Below are 8,280 nucleotides of genomic sequence, written 5' to 3' on the forward strand. Positions count from 1 at the left end.
AAGCGGGTATTTCCCCGGGCTCGGCACGCGGTCGGGGTGATCGCCCTGGTCGAAGGTGATGGGCTTGTCGAACCAGTCTAGGTAGACTAGCGCCGCCACCTTTACCGAGTAGACCTCCCGACGCTCTTGCTTGCGGTGTCGAGCCGAGGCGTTCGCCACTGGCCCACCATAGATCATGAAGCAGTCGTGGACCTTGGGGAACTCCTCTGCCTTGTGATCCTCCTTCTTGTCATCGTGGGGGGCCCTGCCACCCTCCGCAGGTGGCCCGGCCCTGTGAAAGTGACGCCGAAGCATGGCGCATTCCTCAAGGGTGTGCTTGACGGGTCCCTGATGATAGGGGCACGGTTCCTTGAGCATCTTGTCGAATAGATTGGCGCCTCCGGGAGGTTTCTGAGGGTTCTTGTACTCAGTGGCAGCGACAAGGTCCGCGTCACGTTTCGCTTGCGACTTCTTCTTGCCTTTCTTCTTGGTGCCGCGCTGAGCGGATGCCTCAAGAACATCTTCCGGCTGGCGGCCTTGGGGCTGCTTGTCCTTCCGGAAGATGGCCTCAACCGCCTCCTGGCCAGAGGCGAACTTGGTGGTGATATCCATCAGCTTGCTCGCCCTGGTGGGGGTCTTGCGACCCAGCTTGCTCACCAGGTCGCGGCAGGTGGTGCCGGCGAGGAACGCGCCGATGACATCCGAGTCGGTGACGTTGGGCAGCTCGGTGCGCTGCTTTGAGAATCGCCAAATGTAGTCCCGGAGAGACTCTCCCGGCTGCTGGCGGCAGCTTCAGAGATCCCAGGAGTTCCCAGGGCGCACATACGTGCCCTGGAAATTACCGGCGAAGGCTTGGACCAGGTCGTCCCAGTTGGAGATCTGCCCCGGAGGCAGATGCTCCAGCCAGGCCCGAGCGGAGTCAGAGAGGAACAGGGGGAGGTTGCAGATGACGAGGTTGTCATCGTCCGTTCCGCCTAGTTGGCAGGCCAGCCGGTAGTCCGTGAGCCACAGTTCCGGTCTTGTCTCCCCCGAGTACTTTGTGATGGTAGTCGGGGTTCGGAACCGGGTCGGGAACGGCGCCCGTCGTATGGCTCGGCTGAAAGCCTGCGGGCCAGGCGGATCGGGCGAGGGGCTCCTATCCTCCCCGCTATCGTAGCGTCCCCCACGCCTGGGGTGGTAGCCCCGGCGCACCCTCTCGTCGAGGCGGGCTCGATGGTTGCGGTGGTGGTGCTCCTTGCCGAGGCGTCCCGGGGCTGCAGGCGCTGTGTTGCGCGTGCACCCGGTGTGGACCGAGGCTTCCCGCATGAATCAGGAAGTCGCGGCACAATGCTCCGAGGGGTATCCCTGTCTTCGGGAGGCAGAGCTCTCGGCCCGTCGGACCGCGGCATCCTCTAGGAGATTCTTGAGCTCTCCCCTGATCTGCCGCCCTTCGGAGGTTGATGGTTCCGGCATCGCGCGGAGAAGTATCGCTGCTGCAGCCAGGTTCTGGCCGACCCCACTGGAAGTCGGTGGCGGCCTTGCCTTGACGTCGTCAGCGATGTGGAGCTGGACGCCCTGGGGTAGATGACGCGCTTCTCCGGCCGGAGCTTGGTCTACCCATTCCTGCCCAATATTCCGGCGGAGCGGCTCAAGTGTTCCTACCCCCTCGTCGAGTCTGGCCTGCATCTCGCGGATTTGCTCGAGCTGTGCGTCCTGACCCCCCGCAGGGACTGGGACCATAGCTAGCTCCCGAAGGATGTCAACGCGAGGCGCAGGCCTAGGGGGATCACCGTTTTCCGATATACCAAGATGGTTGCCTTCGTCGGGACCCCCTAGATCGACGTGGAAACATTCACGACTTCGGCCGCTGTCTCCGTCGCCGAAGCTGTGGCTACCGTCGGAACAATCGGAAAGGCAGTAGTCGCATGCAGTCATGAAGTCCCGCATGGCGCTGGGGTTACCGAGCCTGGAGAAATCCCAACCAAAGTTGGGCTCGTCATCTTCCTCGGAACCCGAGGGTCCGTAGGTCGAGACGGCCGTTAGCCGGTCCCAGGGTGACCGCATATGATACCCCGGAGGGCTGGTGCATGCCTCTATGAAGGCTTCCACCAAAGCGGGGTCGCTTGGTGGGTCGAGGCCGAATCCAAAAGGCATGAGACGAGAGTTGGTCGGTACTTCTTGGTCGATAGGTGGTGACGTTGTCACGTCAGGGGCGGACTACACCATCGTCTCAGGGCGAGGGTGACGCCTAGCAAGTCCTTCGCGAGCATGCTGGAGTCGTCCGTCCGCTTGGAGTTGGCGTGTTGCGGGGAAACGATGCTCGTCTTCGTCTCTGACGCGAGGTCGACGCCCGACGTGTCCCCCGTCGGGGCGCCGGCGCCGTCGACTCGCTCGACAGCCGATGAGGTGCCGCCTCCTGCTTGGCCATGGTTGCCCCGCCTCCTCCTCCTCTAGCGGGGGAGGTAACGGGACAAACTCGGACGCCGTTCTTCCGCCTCGTGGGGAAGACGTCGTCGATTCCACCGCCGGCGGGCATTGTCGCTGTCGCGCGGCGGAAGAAGGAGTATCATGTCATAGCTGCCGTCGAGGGACATGAACTCAAGACTCCCGAAACGGAGCAACGTCCCGGGTTGGAAAGGTTGCTGGAGACTACCCATCTGAAGCTTCACGGGGAGCTGTTCGTCAACACGCAGCAGGCCCCTACCTGGCGCGCCAACTGTCGGCGTTTCGACCCCGGGGGGGTCCCTGGACCGACGAGTGAATTGTTGTCGCGTGTCCCAGCCCAGATGGGTCAGCGCGAGACGGAGCACGAAGGGGGGTAGAAGAGAGGGGAAAGCCTGCGGCCTCCGTGTTTGTCCTGCACCCAGGTCAGGTGCGCTTGCAGTAGGGGGTTACAAGCGTCCGCGTGGGGGGAGAGCGAGGGACTCTACGCGTCGCCCTGTCCTCCCGCGCGGCCAACCTTCTCGTAAGAGAGCCCTGGACCTTCCTTGTATAGGCGTAAGGAGAGGGTCCAGGTGTACAATGGGGGGTGTAGCAGTGCGCTATCGTGTCTAGCAGAGAGGAGCTAGTGCCCTGAGTAATGCCGTCGTGGCAGCCAGAGAGGTTTTGGCACCCTGTTCACGTGATGTCGTGGCCGTCGGAGGAGCGTTGGAGCCTTGCGGAAGGACAGCTGTCGGGGCTGTCGAGTCCTTGATGACGTCTCCTTGCTTCCATAAGGGTTTGAGAGTCGCCGTCGTCATGGAGCACGCGGGGCGCCATCATTATCTGTTTTCCGGGGCGAGCAAGATGGAACGCCGGTCCTGTTACCCGTAGCCGGAGCTAGCTAGGGATAGGGTAATGATGGCCCCCCCTGTGACGTGGTCGGTCCGAGCCCTGGGTCGGGCGAGGCGGAGGCTCCTCCGAGGTCGGGGTCGAGTCGGTCTTCCGAGGTCGAGGTCGAGTCTGAGCCCTGGGTCGGGCGAGGCGGAGTTCGTCGTCTTCCGGGGCCGAGCCCGAGTCCGAGCCCTGGGGTCGGGCGAGGCGGAGTTCGTCGTCTTCCGGGGCCGAGCCCGAGTCCGAGCCCTGGGGTCGGGCGAGGCGGAGTTCGTCGTCTTCCGGGGCTGAGCCCGAGTCCGAGCCCTGGGGTCGGGCGAAGCGGAGTTCATCGTCTTCCGGGGCCGAGCCCGAGTCCGAGCCCTGGGGTCAGGCGAAGTGGAGTTCGTCGTCTTCCGGGGCCGAGCCCGAGTCTGAGCCCTGGGGTCGGGCGAAGCGGAGTTCGTCGTCTTCCGGGGCTGAGCCCGAGTCCGAGCCCTGGGGTCGGGCGAGGCGGAGTTTCCTATGGCGCCCGAGGCCGGACTTGGCTGCTGTCAGCCTCACTATATCGAGTGGCACAACAGTCGGAGCGACGCAGGCAGCGCTGTCTTCTTGTCAGGCCAGTCAGTGGAGCGGCGAAGTGACTGCGGTCACTTTCGGCTTTCGACTGAAGGGCGCATGACATGATAAGATGTTAGGCCATCCTTGCATTAAATGCTCTTGCGATTCGGTCGGTTGGTGTGGCGATCTGGCCAAGGTTGCTTCTTGGCGAAGACTGGGCCTCGGGCGAGCCGAAGGTGTGTACGCCGCTTGAGGGGGTCCTCGGGCGAGACGTGAATCTTCCGGGGTCGGCTGCCCTTGCCCGAGGCTGGGCTCGGGCGAGGCGAGGTCGTGTCCCTTGAGTGGACCGAGCCTTGGCTTAATCGCACCCATCAGGCCTTTGCAGCTTTGTGCTGATGGGGGTTACCAGCTGAGATTAGGAGTCTTGGGGGTATCCCTAATTATGGTCCCCGACACTAGGTTTTGTCTAAGTGTTGCTATTTCTACCGCAAAAAAAGTTTGGCAATCTAAGTTCCAATCCTATATTCTAAACTAAGAATAGTAAAGATTGTAAATTAAGTAAACAATAAATGCGGAAGCTTAAAGAGAACGATAGAGATGTAAACTCCCATATCGATGCGCTGGTATTTCTACCGAGGTATCTAGAACCGCGCAAGGTTCTAACTAATCCTCGTTGGTTCCCTACACATAGGGAAGCCCACACAAGGGCTGAGCACCCGGTCGTGTAACTCAGTTTAGAGTCACGGGCCTTCTCCACACACAAGTGGTGCTCTGCCTCCAGCCTCCTCTCAGATGCTCCCCGCCATTTTCACTATCGAGCTTCCGGTCGAACTTGGTTGATGTGGTCTCGCAAGACTCTCGCCTCACTCGGTACAACTACAACAACTAATCACCGAGTGAGGTTTTTGTGGGTTTTTCTAACCTACTCAATCTACTAAGAACAACCTAGAGCAAGCGCAAATAGCGGCCTAACTAAGCTAAGCACTTTGCAAAGCATCTATGCTAACCACCGAGTGATTCTGTGAAGGACTTGGATGTTTGGAGCTATGGAGATGTGTCTCACTTCACTTGGTATGTTGCTTGGGCGCCCACACCTCCAAATGGTAGAGTGGTGTGGTATATATAGAGCGCCAACCAAAACTAGACGTTGGAAACCTGATTGCAACTTTCTAGGTCGCACCGAACCTCCACATGTACTAGTCATTTGAGGTAGACATTGGAGCTTCTGAAGATGGCGCACCGGACCTTCCGTACTTTACGCACTGGACCGATCCGGTGGCGCATTAGACCTTTTGCGCAGAACATGATGCTTCTCGTATTTTGGGCATAACTTTTAGCTCCAAACTTTGATTTTGATGATATTGGGCTTTTTGGAACGCTAATAAAATTATATAAATTGTAGAGTTGTGTTCGGTACCTAGGAACTGGGTGCCCAAAGAGGCCCCAAAAGGCCTCCCAAAGGCAACCCACTAACTGACCAGCCCGCCTGCCAAGCGACTCGGCGTGGCAGGACTATCGACCAACACTCCCGTCGAGCAACTCAGCAAGGCGGAACTGTCGACTAACCCGCTCGACCAACAACCCACCCGCTGAGCAACTCGGCGGGGTGGGATCGCCGTCTAACCCGCTCATCGAACAATGCTGCCGAGCAACCCGGCGAGGCAGGGCTACCGATCAAACCAGCAAGACGACAACCGACTCTCTGGCAAGCACATCTACAGGAGGGAAGAGCCAACCTAGTACCATCAAGTCATGACGGCACGATGAGACAGATTATCACCAAGCCATGACCAAACTATGGGAACAGTACCAAATGACCTATATAAATCATGACACCGAAGAGTATCCCCGCTGACTGGTGGGACCAGTCAACCCCAGACACGGGGACCTCAGCATCGGGGTCCCTACAGTGGCCCATACGCTAGAAGGGATGGGGCAATACACTGTACCAATGATACTGAAAGTTCCCTATGCCCGAGAATAGGATCTGGATGTCGCCTAGAGGGGGGTGAATAGGCGGATAATAATTATCACTTTAAAACTGGAAATTCTTACTCTACTCGAAGGCTGGATCATAGTGGAATGAAAGACCCTTCGAGTAGGTTGCAGCGGAATAGAAGTTCCTGTCTTAAAATACCCTGCACTTCGAAGACAGCTTGAACCACATATAAATATTGAAGTGCAAGTATAAACAGCAAATAAGACAGAGAAACAGCACACAACACAGAGCAAAGCACACAGACATAGGGATTTATCCTGAGGTTCGGCCAAGCCTGAAATGCTTGCCTAGTCCTCGTTGGAGTTAGCCACACCTTGGCTTGGAGTCTATTTCAACTCCTTCCTTCGTTTGCTCAGATCTGTTAGTGCAACAGATAGAGCCTTCCACTATGTTGATATCAGTTACAACAATGTCGTGGCTTTAGTAATTTTTCTCGTCCAGCTCTCAAGTTAGCACTGATGCCGCTACCTTTACCACCTACAGTAAACCACAGGATCGTTGGCCATACTAAAGATCATCGAGGAAATGTGCAGGTTACCAATAAAAATGAGGATGGCAAACTGATAGCTCTCAGAGCATATCACAGAGCAAAAGGATTGTGCTTCAAATGTGGAGAAAGGTGGGGTCATACACATAGATGTTCCACCAGTGTTCCTTTACATCTGGTCGAGGAGATGTGGGAACTGGCTATCGAAGGTGAGGAAGCAGTGGGAGAAACTGAAGGTAGTATAGAAGAGCCAACTGGAGAGGGTGTTTTGGCCATATCTTTGGATGTAGTGAGTGGGGGCGAAGGTAACAAATCCATCTGGTTATGGGCATCGATCCACTGCTAGTAGGTACTTGTGCTTGTTGATTCAGGTAGCTTTGCGAGTTTTCTTGGTGGTCATTTGCTAGGAGTTATGCTAGGAATTCAATTGTTGACAGCACCAATAAAAGTGAAGGTAGCGAATGGAAGGACATTGTGGAGTAAGTATGAAGTTCTAGAGTGTAATTGGTTATGTGGAGGCTTGACTTTTTCTAGCACCTTGAAAATACTACCGCTAGGAGGTTATGACATGATCTTAGGTATGGATTGGTTGGAATGTCATAGCCCTATGGCTGTTCATTAGGCACAAAAATGGCTAGAGTTTGAGTATGATCATAGAAAAGTTCGGTCGTAGGGAGTTTTGCCCAACACACAAGCATGCAACAGCATTACCTATTTGCAGCTTGACTCTTTAATCAGGCAAGAAGGAGTAGAGCAACTATTGGAATTGCAACAAGTACACAAGACACCAGAAATTGAGGTTCCTGAACAAATCAAACAGTTGTTGAGTCATTATCAGCACCTTTTCAGTAAAACCCAAGGCTTACCACCTAAACGGTCAGTTGCTCATGCCATTGATTTAATACCTGGTGCACCGCCTTTCAGACTCAGACCGTACCGCTATACATCTCAAAAGAAGGATCAAATTGAGAAACAAATCCAAGAGATGTTAAACAGTGGAATTGTGCAGCAAAGCTCCAGTTCTTTAGCCTCTCCGGTGTTACTAGTGAAGAAGAAAGATGGAGAGTGGCACCTATGTGTGGACTATAGAAAACTGAACTCCTATACAGTCAAGAACCGATACCCCATGCCTGTATTTGATGAGATTGCGGATGAACTGGCAGGCGCATCGGTATTCTCTAAACTCGACCACCGTTCGGGCTACCACCAGATCAGGCTCAGAGAAGGAGATGAATCCAAAACCGCATTATAGACACATCATGGACATTTTGAATATTGGGTCATGCCCTTCGGGCTGATGGGAGCCCCGGCCACCTTTCAGGATTTTATGAACCAGTTGCTAGTTCCATTTCTTCGAAAGTGGGTGGTAGTGTTCTTAGATGATGTGCTAGTATACAGTACTACGATGGAGGAACATGTAGTACACTTGAGACAAGTGTTGGATTTGATCAGTCATCAATAGCTTTATCTGAAGGAGTCCAAATGTGTGTTCAGTCAGGAGAAGTTGGAATTTTTGGGTCATGTTGTAAGTGCATCAGGTATCACTATAGATCCCAAAAAAAGCAAGGTGATCAGGGAATGGCCAAACCCAGTTTGTGTGAAGGATGTTCGTAGCTTTTTGGGCATGGTGGGTTATTATAGAAAGTTTGTGCCTAACTTTGGAGTCATCAGTAGATCTCTCACAAATATGTTGAGGAAGGATACTGTATTTGTTTGGACTCAAACAGAAAATCAGGCATTCATGGCTCTAAAAACAGCACTCGTTCAAGCCCCTGTATTAGCCATTCCAAACTTCCAAAAACAATTCATCATTGAAACAGATGCCAGTGGGGGAGGAATTGGTGCGGTTCTACAATGTAACACCCTGAATTTGGGGTAGAATTTTTTCTTCTTTTCACTCACCAAATTCGGGCGTTACTCTCTTTTCTCTTCCTGTTTCGCTCCTTCTTCCCAATTTCAAACCAGTATAGTGACAGGTGTCCGT

Source organism: Zea mays, chromosome 4 (genome assembly GCF_902167145.1).
Source record: "Zea mays cultivar B73 chromosome 4, Zm-B73-REFERENCE-NAM-5.0, whole genome shotgun sequence".
Taxonomy (NCBI): Eukaryota; Viridiplantae; Streptophyta; class Magnoliopsida; order Poales; family Poaceae; genus Zea; species Zea mays.